Raw genomic sequence first — 17,567 nt, 5'->3', positions numbered from 1 at the left:
GACATGCCTCTGACCTTCTCCTGTTCCCCACCCATTCAAACCCTAAACTGGTGTACAGTGTCAGGGGCAGTGAGCAGCAGGGACACCAGGTTCGAGGAAGAGTGACAGAAGAAAAAAGAAAGCGAGACCACTTGCCCCTTTACAACTCTCCCTGAGGACCGGGCATTGGCACACCTGCCCAGATACACCTACATGCCTGGCCCTGCCCCCAAGCACCTCTGCAAAGTCACAGGTAAAGATGGATAAAGAGAAAGGAGTCAGATGGAAATGCAGGAACCATGAGCTAAGATCCTGATACTGGGTCACCACCCTGATTCTGCCACGTGCCAACAAACCCATGATGCCACTGCCCACAGAACCGAGTCCAGATTGCCAAGTGCAATGTACAAGATGACCTAGCTCCTGTTGATCTCTCCAATCTCATCTCCTTTGTGCTTCGCTCCTCTTGGCCACCCTCCTGCCCTTCTATATATCCCCACTCCTCCAATCTCCCCACACACACCCTCGGCTCCAACAATACCAGACCTGTACTTTTTCAAATATCTCATACTGCCTCTGGCCCCAGGGCCTTTGCTCATACTGTTTTTTCTGCCCTCTGTGTCCCTCTACCCATCTACTCCACAAACTCTTTTTGAGCATCAGGTAGGTACCAGGCACAGAGACCAAGAACCCATAGTTCCTGCCCTCATGAGCTTATGAGAGCTCTCTCTCTCCACATCTACTTGGTGAACTTCAATCCATTCTTCAGAATTTGGTTTTATCACCATTTCCTCTGAGACACACTCTGCTTCTGCCTGAGCAAGAACCCCTATAATGTTGCCCTCCTCACAGAATGAAGTTCTCTGCTTCCCAGAAGTCTGGATGCCACGACCCTTCGGTATAGAGTGCATGCAGTACGTAGATACTGCAGCAGACGGGTGCAGTGGACAGAACAAGCTTCAAATCTTATTTGGGGGGCAGTGTTTCTCCCAGTATTACATGCACATGGATATACATTTGGACACACATGCTTTAAGTGTGGGATCTATTGATTTGGGGGGATCTATTGATTCTTTTGGTAGGTGTTAGATGGTAGCATATGATTTCCCTTCATAAAAGGCACATAGATAACTTGATATGTAATGAAATTGAACAAGGTGCAACTTACATTTTTCTCCTCCTCTATGAAGTCTTCCCAGAGAGCATGTACCATGGAGTTAACTCCATCTTACTGCTTGGGCTACCAGTACAAAATACCATAGACTGAGAGACTTAAACAACAGACATTTATTTCACACAGTTCTAGAAGCTGAGAAGTCCAAAATCAAGGTGCCGGCACATTCAGTTTCTAGCAAGAGCCAGCCTCCTGCCTCCTTATACATGGAGGCCTTGTAGTGGGCCATGTAGATGCCCTGTCCTTTTCGTGTCCTCACATGGCAGAGTGAGAGCAGCTCTCTGGGGTCCTCTCTTCGAGGCACCCTAATCCTATCAGATCAGGAATCCACCCTTGTGTCCTCACTTCACCTTAATTGCTTCCTTACTCCTCACTTCCTTACCCACCACACTGGAGGCCATAGCTTCAACATATGAATTTGGGGGGAACACAATTCAGTCCATAGTACCCTTCCTCCTTTGTATCCCTTTGAAGCCCCAGCCCTCACAATAACCTGATTCCATCCTACTCAATTCCCAAATAGAAAGACCCTGCATGCCTGGTGACGTGTATAGGACTCTGACACTCACTTACTCTCAGTTGTAGTTTTAGGGAGCTCTTAAAAAGTAACTCCCCAATACTTGGAAAGTATAAAATGTACCAAAAAAGAAAACTGAAAGTCACTGATAAATGCCATAACCCAGAGATAACATTTTGATGTGCATCTTTCCAGATGATCTACATAACTATCTCCTCGTCTATATTTTTAATAGAAACTGTGCCATCCTGTAGAGAGGCAAGCTTGTAGCTACAGAGGACTCACATACTGATTACAGCTCAGTCTGGTTCTCTGAAGATTGATCATGAATGAAATGACACACTCAAGGATCTCATAAGCCAAAAATTGTTCTTAAAATTAGAATCTCAAAGAATTTTAGAGACTCACTTTTTATCATGACACCTGTCACCAGAGGGTTGATGTGGATGAATGCTCTCTCTCTCTCTCTCTCTCTCACACACACACACACACACACACACACACACACACACCACACTTCCATTCATTGCTTTGGGATAAAGAGCAAGTATTTATCATGGCCGGGAAGGTCATGCATGGGCACATGCTGGCTCGTCTACCCTGCAGCCTCATCACACCACTCTGTACCCTGTCTTTCAGTGCTTCATACACAGCATGCTCCCTCCCACATCACGGTCTTGCATATGCTGGACCCTCTGTCTAAAATACTCCCTCATTCCTCATGCCTTTGCTTGATCAACTCCCACTTCTCTTTTAGATCACAGCATGGAGGGGTCTTTCTCAGAAGCCCTCCCTAATTCCCAGATGAGCTCAAATTTCCCTTCTATACATTCCTGAAACACGTGGTACCTCCTTTCTTGGCACTGATCTGGGTTGTGATATAACATTTATGCCTGTCTTCCCAGATGGGGAACTCCGTCCTCTTCACTAAACCCCCAGCCCCTAGCCCTGTGCCCATCACACAGTAGGCACTCAGGATCTGATCAAGGAGTGACTGAAGAAGAATGCATACTTGATTTTTTTTTAATTCACATTTTCTGATAAGATAAGCAAAACTGAGGCTCTATGTTTATTTTCCCTCTGAGCTCACACAGCCAATTAGACATAAAAGGGGTTGAGACCAGAGCCCGGGGCACCTCCAGCTGTTCGTGTGCTACAGGACAAGGCTTCCTCCTGTGTAATCAATGGCCCCAGCTAAGCTGAGTGGCGGATTTCCCAAATCGAACTTTTTAAGCAAGGTCAGAAAATGGGGGTTTATTTTTCTGGGGAAATGTGGAAACTGCAAAATTGTGAACAGGATAAAAAGTTATGACTTATGTTAGAAGGAAATTGCTTTTCACTATAGAAAATTACTGCATGCTTTTCATCTCTGAACACAATTCCATCTCTGGTTATGAAATCATATTCTTTTCCATATATCACTTTTTTCCTTTGCTTCTGTCTATAGTATGTAACAAATAAAAGCTATTTTCCCTTAAAAAAAAAAAAAAAAAAAGAAGAGACATAGAAAGAGAAAGTGACCAGGCAGATTATTTTCTAGGGGGTCACCATTTGTTCCTTAAAAAAAAAAAAATGCAATCTGGGTTTTTTTCCATAGGACAATTACCGATATTGATTTTGGTTGTATTGAACAGAAATAAAGGGAGAGAAAAGGCAAGTAGGTGGTAAACATGTCCTAGAAAACATAACTGCTGGTATGATCAGTACCTGGCTTGTTGAGAGCACCGACAGAAAGAGTTCCAGACAGTAATGGCAGCTCTGATGGGGGGGACATCTATGACAAGCACAGTGGGCATAAATCTTGGTTCACACACTTAAGTGTACAAGAAACATAGTGGTTTGTTTTTTTATTATCTCTCAAAACTTTTCATGATAAACCTCATTTCTTTGCAAAGTAAGCACCCTTCCCCCACTGTGTTTGCACCAGTGTCCTAAATCTCCAGGGTGCTGGGGCATCTGGAGGTGCATGGAGAAGACCTCTCAGTCCACACAGATTGGCATCAGGGTGGCCCTATTGACATGGCCCTTCAGGTCCTACACCACCTAAAGTCTTCCAAACTGGATGCCCCATTACCGAGGCCCTTTCACTCTTGGATCTTGTCACCATCTTTTCTACAATGCCAGGAAGACAGGCGGTATGGAGAAAGTCCAGTGTTATGGGTGGAACTGTGTCCCCCCCCAAAAAAGGTATGTGGAAATCCTAACCCCAGGTACCTCAGAAAGTTACAGTATTTGGAGATACAATCTTTACAGAGGTAAGCATATTAAAATGAGGTCATTAGGATGGGCCTTAATCTAATGTGACTGTGTTCTTATAAAAAGGGGAAATTTGGACACAGAGACAGACACACAGGGAGAAGACAGCCGTGTGACTGGAAGAATGCACCTACAAGCTAAGGAACAGCAAGGACTGCCAGCAAACACCAGAAACCGGAAGAGGTAGGGAAAGATTCCCCACTAGAGCTGTCAAAGAGCGCATGGCCCTGTTGACACCTTGATATTGGCCTTCTAGCTTCCACAACTGTAAGATGATCAATGTCTGCTGTTTTAAGCCACTCAGGCTTTAGAACTTTGTCATGGCAGTCCTAGGAAATAAATACAACCAGTGGTCCCCCTTCTCCTGGTCAAGACCAATCTACTTCCCTCACGGGCTTAGGCTTTGGAAAACAAGGACAGAAAGAACTGCAGGCCATCTGTTCTCCTCCTGGAACACGTATTTCCCCCAAGGCAGTGAACACAAGGCCTGCTACCTGCATGGACAGAGAGACACAAAAAATGGGGGTAGAAGGGTAAGAAAAACAAACCCATGGATTAATATCTCAAAATATGATCCAAGCCACATGGTAACAGTAACCTCAGAAGTACCCCTAGAAGGAGGGCATCAAAGTCCTCAGCGGCCCTAACACATGTGCTCTAGTGTCTCAGCTGGGTGAGCTATGGGGCCATTTGGATCAGAGTCCGCATAAATGAGGCACTCATACCTCTCCTTCATAATCCAGCACCTTTGTAGGTATTGCTAAGCCATCACTGCGCTCTTCTCCCTGGAGCCTGGTCTTGGCCGTCAAATCCTCGGTGCAAAGTTCTAGGCACCTACCATTGAACAATCGAAGGTGGTAATTAAAATGGGTAACGTAGTGAACAAGCACAGCAAGTCACAGGTCCACCTGCTCTGAGCCTGCACCAGGAAGCTGGGCTGTGTGGGAGAAAAATCAAATAACTTCATGGATTTGAGACTTCACAAATTTAGTCTTTGGTTTCAACCAGGTCCTTTCATGCACATGTGTCTCTTCCATTATCTATGCCTCTGCAGTCAACTTCTTAGCCCACACCCATCAAGAATCCCAAACTCTGCTTTTCTCAAACTTTCCACTCCACATTCCCCCCACCAATCCATGCAACAGTTTCACCCCTTACTTACAAAAGACCAGAAGTACCACTCACTTCCTGTTCTTCTCCCAACACAATTACCTGTATCCTCACCCAACATTTCCTTCTTCCTTCTGCCTCAGTGGACTTAGAATTCCTCCGTCTCTACCAGCCTCATCGTTCTGGGTCCTCTGCCATCACTCTCTCCACTTCTGTGAGTTTGAGCTACTAGACTATAGGAGCCTCAAGGCCCTTTCTGTTGTGTTCACTAAGTTCCTGGCACCTAGTAAGTATTCAATAATTATTTATAAATGGATATGTCAATCATTCTCTTTCTCTTGCATCTCAGTTTCTAGACAAATGTTATCCCCTTAGCACAAGAATATGCTAAAATCCTTTCTGTTGAAAAATCAGCAAACAACTTTCTTTCAATCTATGAATATCCGTCCAGCAACCCGCCCCCCCCATCATCTCTTTCCTCCCTTGCAGCTAAATTTCTTAAAGGAGCTGTACATATTCCCTTTTGCACACATTCACTGGCTCACCCTGAGATGCCCCTCCCCTATTTATTCCTCAACTCAAGACAAGCTGGCCCCCCACTGTCTCACCTTTGTGCTCCTTGAAAGGGGTCTCTCTCGCCAAAGTCACAGGTGGTTCTGTGACAACCAATGGAAACCCTTCCATCCTGACCTGGTTTGCTCTCTTGTTGCCCTTGACACTTCTGAACAACACCTCCCCACTGACATCTTTGCTTCTTGTTTTCCTTCCCCTGACCACTCCTTCTCCGTCCCACTGAGAGCTCTTTTTTCTCTTTCCTGTCCTCCTCCCTCCTCCCTCTGGACAGTTTCATCTGTACCCACATTTACTCTCCAGCCTAAATTTCTTTCCAAAACTGCAGCCCCCTATCTCATACTGGACTTTTTCAGCAAGAGTCCCCAGAGCCCTCCTAAGTGTACATGTGCAGAACTAAGCCTATCCTGTTTACATCTCAGACCTGCTCTCCACCTGCACCTTCGGTCCCTGCAATAGGCAACACCATTCATTTTGTTGCCTAAGCAAGACACCTGGGAGTCGCCCCCAATTTCTCCCTCCCTCTCACCTTTGGGTACCAATTAGTCACTAAGACCTGTCAAATTTACTTCCTAAAAAGTGCCTTTGAATCAGGCCATCTCCCCATGGCCAGATCCTTAGTTCGGGTGCCACCCTTTCTCATGCAGACTCCTGCACAGCCATTCTAATTTCACTCCTTCCAATCCACATCCTCCTGTGGTTAGTTATTTTTCAAAAATCCGAATATGGTCACCTAATTTCCTGGCTTAAATCAGTTCAGTATTGGGGGCATCTGGGTGGCTCAGTCGGTTGAGCATCCAACTCTCAATTTCAGCTCAGGTCACGATCTCAGGGTCATGAGATAGAGCCCCATGTCGGGCTAGCACTCAGCATGGTGTCTGCTTGGGATTCTCTCCTTCTCCCTCTGCCCCTCCCCCACCTGCATATGTACGCATGTGCGCTCTCAAAAATAAATTAATTAAAATAAATAAATAACTTCAATACCCCCCTTCACCCAGAGCTCTCATGCTGTGGCATAAAAGACTGCTAGTCTGGCTCCTGTCACTCCTCACGCCCCATCTCCAGCCATGCTCAGGGTTCTGTGCCTCTGCACATTCAAAATGGTTCCCTTTACTGGCTGACTCCTACTTGTTTATCAATACTATATTAATCAGGACTCCTTTGGTCATACATGATAAAAACCAAACTCAAAATAGCTTGAGATAAAATAGAAATTTATCATCAGGATAATGTGTGGTATAATGAACTCCATGAACAGGAATGTGCCTGGACTTTGGATTATATTAGTTTCTCAGAACAGCCATAGCAAAGTACCACAAACTTGGTGGATTAAACAAAGAAATTTATTTTCTCACAGCTGTAGAGGCTAGAAGGGTGAGATCAAATACCAGAAGCATTGGCTTCTTAGGAGGGCTTTTCTCTTTGACTTGTAGATACTGTCTTCTATTCTTCACATGTTCTTCCTTCTGTGGGCATCTGTGTCCTAACTTCTTCTTAAAAAGACACCAGTCATACTGGATTAGGACCAACCTAATAACTTCATTTTACTTTCATTACCTCTTTAAAGACCCTATCTCCAAAGACAGTCACATTCTGGGGTACTAGGGGTTAGGGTTTCAACGTAAGAATTGGGGATGGGTGGCAAGTTCAGCCCATTCTGACCCTCCATCTCTAACCCTTATTCTCCATTCTACTTTATCCATTTGCAGACTAGCAGACAACATGGCAGCCGACAGCCTTGACTTTTCCATCATTAAAAACTTTAAGGCTTCAGTCATTAAAAAGACTATCCCAACTTTCCCATCCCTGGGCCAGAAAGTCCTGAAGAAAAGAACTTTTGGCCCATGTGAGGTCAGAGCTGTCACAGTGGCATCTTCAGACTGAGTTTCCAGGGAAAAATAATGAAATAGCTCCTATTCCTATTCCACAATTTTGCCCAAAATACATATGAGAAAAAGTAAATTCTTCATTTTCTTTCTTTTTTTTAAAAGATTTTATTTAATTTTTTGACAGACACAGCGAGAGAGGGAACACAACAAGCAGGCGGAGTGGGAGAGGGAGAAGCAGGCTTCCTACTGAGCAGGGAGCCCAAGGCGGGGCTCGATCCCAGGACCCTGGGATCATGATCTGAGCTGAAGTCAGACACTTAACAACTGAGCCACCCAGGTGCCCCTAAATTCTTCATTTTCTAATTGTCTTACAAAGTCCACTTTTTGTGCCAATTTCCATTCTTCCTTTCAGCAAAATTGATTAAGAAAACATTCATTTTGTAGGTAGGCTGTCTTGGTGAACGTATGTTCCCTCAGGCTATGTTATTTTAATTTTGACTAAACTGAGAAGATTGGAATCTGGGAAGAAGGACAATATACCTCCAGGTGCCCACTCCAAATAAATGTTCCTCACTTGTAAAACTAGTAGAAAGTGTGTTCTCTCACCCAACACACATATATACTGCCTATACGCCAACCCAGCTTAGTCTTAGAGTAGGTGGGACATTCTAGTCAGCCCCTGCAAAGATGACTTTGTCACAAATGCTGCATTCCCATACTGTATGTTGTTTCTGTCCTGCTATGTAGCAGGGTGATTGCTCTGAGGGGGGGGGGAAATCTGGACCCAGTACATACAAAGGATCCACCAGCACTGCGTTGTTGCTATGCATGGAATTGTGTCTCCCCAAAACTCGTATGTTGAAGTTCTAACCCCCAAAGTGCCGGTATTAGAGTTGAGGTTTGGGGGAGGTAATTAGATTTAGATGAGGTCTTGAAGGTGAGGACCTCATGATGGGACTAGTACCTTTATTTAGAAGAAGGGTCACCAGAGCTCATTTTCTCTCCTGCCATCTACATACAAGCCAGGAAAGGAGCTCTCCCCAGAAAGTGACCATGCTGGCACTCTGATTCTAACTTCCAGCCTCCAGAACTGTAAGAAAAGACATGGCTATTGTTTAAGCCTTCCAAACTGTGGTATTTTGTGATGGCAGCCCTAGCAGACTAAAACATTTTTTCCCCTTTTATTTCCTCCTCCCTTCCCTTCAACATATTAAATAATCCTTTGGCGGTGAGAGAAAACAAATCTAATACTGACTTGACTTCAAGCTTGGCTGTGATAATTCTAATTTAACTAGTTTCATCCTAGATTTTGAAAAAAGAAGAAGAAAATCATAAAAAGAACTCAGTTCTCAGAGGAAGCACATCAACTTTCTACAGGATTCACTTTAATTTTTCTCCTTTCCTTAAAACAGGGGTCAACCAACCCTTGGGTAAGTCATCCGTGATCAGAGTATTGTGGTTGAGAGGCACAAAAGCACAGTGTTTGGCTCTTGAAGTAGACTGCCTGGGTTCAAATCCTGGCCTGGCCCCTTACTATGTGATCTTGGGCAAGTAACTTTCACTGGGCCTCAGTTTCCTCATCTGTATAAGAGATAACATTAATGGTATTTTAGAAATGGCAGTTCCTGTAGGCATCCTACAGATGACATGAGGAAAATGGTACCTCAGGAGAAGGGAAAGGTGGTGGACAGGTTGTCCTTAGTTATTAAGAAAGCCTCAAAGCACATAGCACCTACTCCAGGAAGCCTTCTGGAGTACAGAGGAGAGTCTTGCTAACCAGACCATAAAACTCCACAAGGGCAGTTATCCAAAGACCTAGATAAACTGTATGTTTGTATTCTGTTAAACATGTTTAAATCTTGCTACAGAACACAGTGTGTTCTGAAGACTGGCAGTATCAACACTGCCTGAAAGCTTATCAGAAATGTTAAATCTGTGACTCACTGGCATCCAATCTGCTTTTATTTATTTATTTTTTTAAAGATTTTATTTATTTATTTGAGAGAGAGAGAGAATGAGAGATAGAGAGCACAAGAGGGAAGAGGGTCAGAGGGAGAAGCAGACTCCCCGCTGAGCAGGGAGCCCGATGCGGGACTCGATCCCGAGACTCCAGGATCATGACCTGAGCCGAAGGCAGTCGCTTAACAAACTGAGCCACCCAGGCGCCCCCAATCTGCTTTTAACAAATCCCCAGGTCATTCATTCGCACATTAAAGTTTGAGAAGCACTCATTTAGATGTTGCCTCTTAAGTTGATAAGAACCTCTTGCACCACCACTCCTGGAAGGGATGCATAGAGGGAAACTGAAGGGGGGTTCTCAGGTCACAGAGGTAGTGAGGGTTCCTTAGTCCCACAGTCACTGGTCACTATGTGTCTATGGAAGGAAACTGAGGGAGGCCAGGGCACCTGCTCCAAGACCATCTCTTCCATAAAGGTTTTTGTCATATCCGAACCAAAGTCAACTGTAAGATACTGAGTCGTGAACACCACGTTAAGTATGAAAGTGTGACATATGTAAAACACAAAAATTGAATACACAGGTAAAATTGGATCATTTGCATGCAGTTCAACCAATTGGACCAGTTAGAGTCCATTCTATCTCCTCAGGACTTGATGTACACAAATTATAACTTGTTTTTACCTCCATCCTACCACTTACTATAACGTTCTCTAGTCCTTTTTTACTTACTCTTTTCCCCCAAGCTCATCGACAATGGGACTTGTGACTTTCATTTTGGTATCTCCGACACCTAACACAGTGCCAGAGACACTGAAATGTACACAGTAGGCATTCAAATAAATGTTTGTTGAAATGAAAATGAATGGCTTTCTACACTGTTACCTGTATAAATACAATAGAAGGAGGTTATATCACACTCTGCTACAGGTGTCTTGTTAATCCTAGAATTTATTTTCTTATGTTGAATTACAAAGAAATTAATCTAGACATTGTTTATGTTTAAATCATAGCTCTTTTCGCAATTTGGATGATACTGAGAGAAAACATATCAGGGGGGACAAAAAACAGAGATGTGTAATGGAGCAGGGATAGCCAAAGAAGAATTTCTGGATGGAAAGTTTGAGGAGGGGAATTTAATAGGAAAAGAAGGAAAGAGGGGTCCCTCACCAGCTTCTAAATATAGTGAAGCAGCAGGGAATGCACCTGTGCTTGGATCACCAAATCATCCTGGGGTCAGAAACAAGAGTGGGCCATGGGGAACATTTCAGCAATTCATAGCTTTCCTGTAATACATGTTATGATGTTCTGCAACAAATTTTCAATGTGGGAGGAAGGAGATTTCCTGCACCACCAAGGAATTCTCCATCACCAGCTGGGTATCCTACAATTCAACTCAGTTCTGACACTGTCATGTGGAGATAGCAAAAGATCCCACCAGTTAAAGGTTCAGTCCCGTAAGACTGCCCCCCACCCCGCCACACACACACTTCAGATGCCAACAAGTCCAGGTTGTCACCTGGGCTTCTGACCCAAAAGCTGCAGATCGGAGATCCCGAAGACTCCCTCCTAGGGTTTGATTAATTTGCTAGAATGGCCTGCAGAGCTCAGATAAACATTTTAACCTACTAGATTACCAATTTATTATAAAAGAATTCAGGAACAGCCAGACGGAAGAGATACAAAAGGCAAAGTATGGGGAAAGGGCCCAGAGTTTCTGTGCCCTCCAAGCACACCATTCTCCCAAAATCTCCATGCCTTCACCAACCCAGAAGCTCTCCAAACCCCATCCTTTGGGATTTTCATTGAGGCTTCATTATATAGACCTGATTGATTAAATCATCAGCCATTGGCTATTGAACTCAACCTTCAGCCCCTCTCCCTTCCTCGGGAGGTCAGGGGAATGGGACAGAAAATTCCAACTCTCTAATCACAGGTTGTTTCTTCTGGCAACCAGCCCTTACCCTTAAGTGCTTTCCAAAAGTCACCTCATTAACATAGCAAAAGAGACCTTTATCACTCTCATCACAGGAAATTCCAAGGGTTTTAGGAGCTCTGCCAGAAAGGGGAAGGAAAACCAACCAAATATATATGTCTTATTATAAATCACTTTATCAGACATGTCTCACAAGTACAGGTTCTGTAATGAGTTTGGGACTTCTTGCAGTCATTGGCGTTGTCTCTACTGCTATCAAGAACCATTGGGCATTTATGCTGGCACACTTGGGAATGCCTCCCATACCCTAACCTCCACGGTCTACTCCTTATAGTGAATCAGAGCCAACCATGTGAGGGTTGGTGGTGCAATATACATCTATGATTTTTATGTAGAAAAGAGAACTAAGACATAGTCACACAATCAGACAGATGGAGATCACTGATCAGAAGCTATGTTGGAGGATGTGGTCCCAGTGCCTGGCCAAATGAGCCAGTTAACTCTGCTTCCTTGAATTCAACTAACCACCAGCCATAGATCGTGCTGGACCACACGGTGTCCCATCCATGGACAGGGCCTGCCCTGTACACTGAGTTTATGGCTGAGTACCCATTTCAGTAAGTGTCTTCTCTATAGGAAGGCAGCGGCCAAGAGAGAGAATTTAGAGAAAGCTGAGGATGCTCCCAAGTTCACCACCACTACTGACACAGGGCAGAGAGGAACGAGGAATGTTACTCTAGTGGAAGTCCCTCACACAGACACATGGGAGGAGGAATGCAATGTTCTGTAGGAAGTCCTGTTTCCACTTTCATGAGGCCTCCCCTAACACCATCCACCACTGTTCCTTTAGGGATCCTCAGAAGTCTACAGCTTGAAGTGTTGATTTAGCCACCAAAAAGCTCATCAATGGATCTAGCCAATACATTAATCAAGGATCAAATAGTACATTAAACTGGGGCTGAAAATACACTCTCTTCTAATTCTCATACCCAAATATGTCTTCCGATATAGTTCATCTGAGGTTCTGAAATTAGATGTACTAACAACATAAAGATACTCCAGTAATTAAAATGCCTCTTTGCTGTCAAATTCTTGGGGGGGGGGCGGATTTAAGTCCAAGGATTAAATCCTCTTGTAAATTAAACCCCCCCAAAAATCAAACTTCTAAAGTAAAATATGTTGCCCTTGTGAGCCTAAAATCCAAAGTTTTTAAGTCAGAGAGTTCTTGATGCAAAAAGAAAAAGGGGGGAGGGTTTATAAATTTCAGACGGGAATTCAGGTTTTTTATTTCTGTAGCCATCCCCTGTCCTCCTCTCATTGGGATGGATATAGTTTCTTCAAGCCTCAAAGTCTCTCATGAAAGTCATCTTTTTAGAGAATCCAAAAATTTAATATAACACACATAATTATTATAGTGTTAGCTTCATACCCACAAATTTAAGAAACAAAAGCACTGTCAGGTATTCCAGAAAAAAATGGGTTCCTAGAATTAGTGTACGAGGTTGCCAAAGACCATAGCGGAGGCTTGGTATCTGAGGAGAAAACAGAAAATTGCAGAGTCAGTCTTCCCAGGAGCCTTCCCAGATGCCCAGAGCTGGAACTTAAGTCTGGCTGGGAGGTTCCTCCACATAGACCTTAATTGTGACACCATTTATGTGTCATGTCTAGGTGGAAAATATCTCCACTCTGAGCAAGCACTTCTTAGAAACGTGATGACCATCTCAGACAGCAGATTTTATATGAGGACTTTCTTTTCCTTGCAGCCCATACAAAACCTCTGAGCATCCATTGTTCTTTGAGTCCAGTGTGTCACATCTCAGTCATGAACAGAGCAGAGGCTGTTAGGGACACTGGCCCCCAGATTCTCTTGGAACTGTGAACAGACAGTACTGAGCTGCAATGGTGCTTTGACCATCTCGAAGGCAATCAGAATGGGTCACTTGGTAGAACCTCCTTCTTGGGGAATTGCCCCCCGCACCTTCATGTCTGCTTCCAGTGAAGAACCACCCTTGGCAGGTCCCTGAAGTGAACGCGCCTTGGCTGAGTCCAGAACCTATGCCCTGGGGCAGCTAGTGAGGACTCAAACCTCTGCCACGTGCTCCTCAGAACGCAGTTTTCCTCAGGTTTGGATGGTTTCAGGCTGCAGGGACTGGTGCTCTCTGCTCTGTCTTTACTTGCAGCAGGGGGATGTACAGCAGTGCTCCATTTCCCTCTGTGATTCCCCTGTGTCTCTCAGAAAAGTGAGTTTCTAAGAGTTTAATCTCCTTCTAGAGCTGATCCCCTTTCCCCTCTCCTGCAAAGACCCAACACGTTTGCCAGATTCAGATGTCCTCCTTCCCTTCTCTCTCCCATGGCGTCTGGTGTTTTTGCTAACATATTGCTCACATTTGTTCTATTCTTCCATAGTGGGAGACATAAAGTCAGGGAGTTATAAGACTGACAAAAACAGGCATTGTTCAAGTCTTGTTCATTGTCACTCTCTGAGTAGGGATAATCCCCTGGGAGATATACTCCCGTCAAACTAACATCAAACCCAGGCCTGCCTGCCTCTGCCTGGTGGACTGCATCTTTGCTCAATCTTCCTTTAATGTCATAAATCTATATTTTTATTGGTCAGGAATCCCCAGGTAGTGGGCAAAAACCTACAAGCTTCCTTACTTTCATCATTAATACATCCCAGTACTACAGTGTTTTATGCTGGTTTGTCTACTCAGTCCTTCTCAAATCTATCCCCCTATTATGGAATGTTAACTTAAAGTCTCCAAGGGTGTCTCCCTAACAGCTCTTACTCTGGACTCCATCAATGTCTCTAAGGGCTGCTTCTCTCTGTTTTTCTGGATCTTAGCTACTTCTGGGGAAGCCATTCTGTTAACTTCTCTTGCCTCTCTTCATCTGTTAGATTTCATGGATCCCCAATCCAGATTTTCAGATCTTACGACAACTAAAACATCTCCCGCTGCCTAACTTCCTAAAGTCATTACCTATATGCACCTCCTCTTCCTGTTTCTCTATCTCAGGCTTCTGTGGTCTTCTGAAAATATACCAACCTTTTTCTTAAGGAAAACTTTCTCTTTCTCCAGTTTTATCAGCCTGCTCTCCTGTATCTCACTTTCATTCTTCCTGTATCCCCGTCCTGGTAAGAATGAAGCATATTTTTCATTCTACTCTAGTTCTTCCTTGATTTCCAGAGCAATCTGATTTTCTAGAGTCAGAAATTTCCAGGCATAGGTCCTTGTAATTGTTCTCTTGGACTAAGAGTATGCAAGAATGTTATGTAATTGTTTCTCTGCCTCATCTCAAGAGCATGACACATTCCCTTTATAAGGATTCTTCTTTTTGGGGGCGGGGAGGGGTGGGGAAGGGTATCTGTTTATCACGCTGTGTGGATAAAGCCATCTACAACCATGGTCAGAGCTTATATAATCAGTAAATCCAGAGTCAATATGAAACCGCTTAGGAGTCAACAGACAAGCCAGATAATTGTGGGTAACTACTCTGGTTCCCTCCTGGGGCCCTGTAGGCAGTTAGCAGATTTGGGGGTGTCCTAAGTCACATTGTCTCCTAGGTCTGACACTAACAATTTAAACTATAATCTCATATATTAGTGTTCTGTAGCATGCGTGAAACAGATTCTTCTTTTCTTTCTTTTCCCCCCAGATTGCAGTCTCTGCCTGCAGACACAGCTGAGAAACACAATAAAGGCAGCAAATATTGTTCTGCCTGCTCATGTCTAAAATGATCTAATCGCTGACACAGCCTTGCCTGCAAACCAGTGCCTACGCCAAGCAGTACCTGTGAAGTTTCAAGTCAGGTGGCAGCACTCAGCATACTGGACTGAAGAAGCCCTGTCAGAACAAAACCAGCCACTCCCTGTGAGTAGTTTCATTAAGAGCATTATCCCACCCAGAGAGAAATCCCAAGGGCCCCACCCTCACTGAGCCTAAGTCTTACCCAAAAGCAAGACTACTTCAGAGGCCCCACTTTCCACATGCTAGTTTGCTCTTCAAAGGTTCATCCTTATCAATATGGCATGGTTCGGGGTCCATACAAGAGATGTTATGGTTTTAGGGAGCCCAAGATATAGCACCCGTCCTCCTCCTCATCCATGTTCAGATAATTCCCAGTTGAGCAGATGAAGATGAGACTATCACCCTTATCGTCAATAAAGCTGTTGGAACACGTGGCCTGGGTCTATAGTCAGGTGGTCCTGCTGTTGACTCACCCTTGAGTCCAACACTTACTCATCTGGACAAGGGCTCATCACCGCCCCCCTCCCCCATCCCAGGATAAGAGCAACCAGAGTTGGGACCTAGACCTGGATTCCTGCCACTGATAGTTCTGGGACATGTCACCATAATGGACCTCAAGTTTAACTAGAAGGTCCTTGAGACATCTTCAAGAACCAATGATTCTCTAGCTGCTGAGGGAATAGACCTTTTCTGTTTTGTTCTTCAAACCTGAACTAATCCGTCTCAACTTCTTGCCAGGCAGGCCCTAAAGCTCTGAAGGGTCCCATGCAACTGGCCTCCATTCACAAGCCTTCACATGTCCCCCTTCTAACTCCTGCTGTGGGCCATCGCATCCTAAATTAGCCTCATTCACCTTTTGGTGGCTCCTTCCAGCCTTTCTTCTCTTTGTACCCACTATTGGTACCTGCAGACATCTCTGCTATTTACACAATTTCCTTGTCCATTCACCCATCTTTGGACACTTAGGTTGTCTCCATGTCTTGGCTATTGTGAATAATGCTACAGTGAACATGGGCTTGGACCCCTTAAACTTAAGTCCCAGAAACTTTCATTCGCCACTCTGGGAGCCCCTAACTTTTCCCTAGCCCCTCTCAAGTCATGTAAACATCACAGTGCATCCCCAGGCCTCAGGACAGAAAGGGAATTGATCAAAAGAAGTTTATCACAGGTGCCATTCATAGAAAGGTATTTCTCTCTCTCTCTCTCTCTCTCTCTCTCTGTCTTTTTAAGGCATTTCTCTTTAACCCATGAGTCTGCCTAAAACTACTTTGTCCCTTTTCTGATTGTTCACCCTGGGGACAAAACCATCCAGCTTCTCCACTGGGGGCACTTAAATTTTAAAGATCCTCTCATTTGCATGTCATTGGGATCCTGGGGGAAGCTATTATTATTTAACATGTATCAGGAGGCTTCAACTCCTTGATGCTTCCCACAGATCTCATTCTCACTAGTTATATGTTTTGTACATCCCCTGCTGGCATTTCCCTATAGTATCTCTGCTATATGAATGTTGATAAATGCTATATAAAAATCTATTAAATTAATCTAATGGCTACCATGCTGGTGCCCTAATGACATGGCAGGTAAGAGGGTCTTTAAAGTTGAAGTGCTTCCAGGAAAGCTCAGAATTGTTCCCCTCAATGGACAGTGGTCTGCCTGACCAAGCTGTAGCTATTCAAGGGACTTCCTCACAACCTCGAACTTCCGTGCCCAAATTGGAGGCTGCGTGTGGGGAACCACTTTGCTGGGGCTCTTAGAGACAAACTCTGAGAGCATCCAGATTTATTACTTATGTTTTCTCTTCCATACTTGCCCATCTCTGCTTCCTGTGCCCTCTTCTGTTGCCATTTTCTTTCTTAGATTCTACATATAAGTGAAATCACAGCACTTCACTTGTCTTTCCTTGGCTGACTTATTTCACCTGGCATAATGCCCTCCAGGTCCAACCATGTTGTTAAAATGGGAGGATTTCCTTCTTTTTATGGCTGTACACATATACACCACATTTTCCTTACCCATTCATCCATCAGTGGACACTTAGGTTGTTTCCATGTCTTGGTTATTGTGAATAATGTTTCAATGAACATGGGGATACAGAGGTCTCTTCAGATAGTGATACCATTTCCTTTGGACATATATCCAGAAGTGGGATTGCTGGATGATTTGGTGGTTCTATTTTTAATTTTTTGAGGAAACTCGATACTACTCTCCACAGTGGCTGCACCAATTTACATTCCCAACACAGTGCATCAGGGTTCCCCTTTCTCCACAGTCTGGCCAACACTTGCACTTGTTATCTCTTTTTTTTTTCAAAATTTTATTTATTTATTTGACAGAGAGAAAGAGCATGAGTGGGGGGCAGATGGGGGAGGAGCAGAGGGAGAAGCAGACTCCCCGTTGAGCAGGGAGCCTGACACAGGACTTGATCCCAGAACCCCAGGATCATGACCTGAGCCAAAGGCAGACACTTAACCAACTGAGTCACCCAGG

The 17,567-nt window shown here is 44.3% G+C and overlaps 1 long non-coding RNA gene across 3 annotated transcripts in view; it reads right to left on the bottom strand.

The window, feature by feature from the left end:
- Positions 1-17,567, bottom strand: part of LOC112835981 (uncharacterized) — an 80,844-nt gene that overhangs the window by 19,414 nt on the left and 43,863 nt on the right. Inside the window, exons 5-6 of one of the 3 annotated variants that reach the window (XR_012377920.1) lie at positions 15,121-15,173; positions 12,593-12,860 (exon numbers count right to left, since the gene is read on the bottom strand). The exons of 1 other annotated variant lie outside the window; for it this stretch is intronic. This is a non-coding gene — a long non-coding RNA (uncharacterized lncRNA). Of the gene's footprint in view, positions 1-12,592; positions 12,861-15,120; positions 15,174-17,567 lie in introns of those variants that run through there. One more of the 3 variants, XR_012377921.1, reaches the window with a different exon arrangement.

Source organism: Callorhinus ursinus, unplaced genomic scaffold (genome assembly GCF_003265705.2).
Source record: "Callorhinus ursinus isolate GAN/ISIS: 27379988/994484 unplaced genomic scaffold, GSC_fseal_2.0 scaffold4, whole genome shotgun sequence".
Lineage (NCBI taxonomy): Eukaryota > Metazoa > Chordata > Mammalia > Carnivora > Otariidae > Callorhinus > Callorhinus ursinus.
This window is presented reverse-complemented; position numbering and strand designations above follow the sequence as displayed.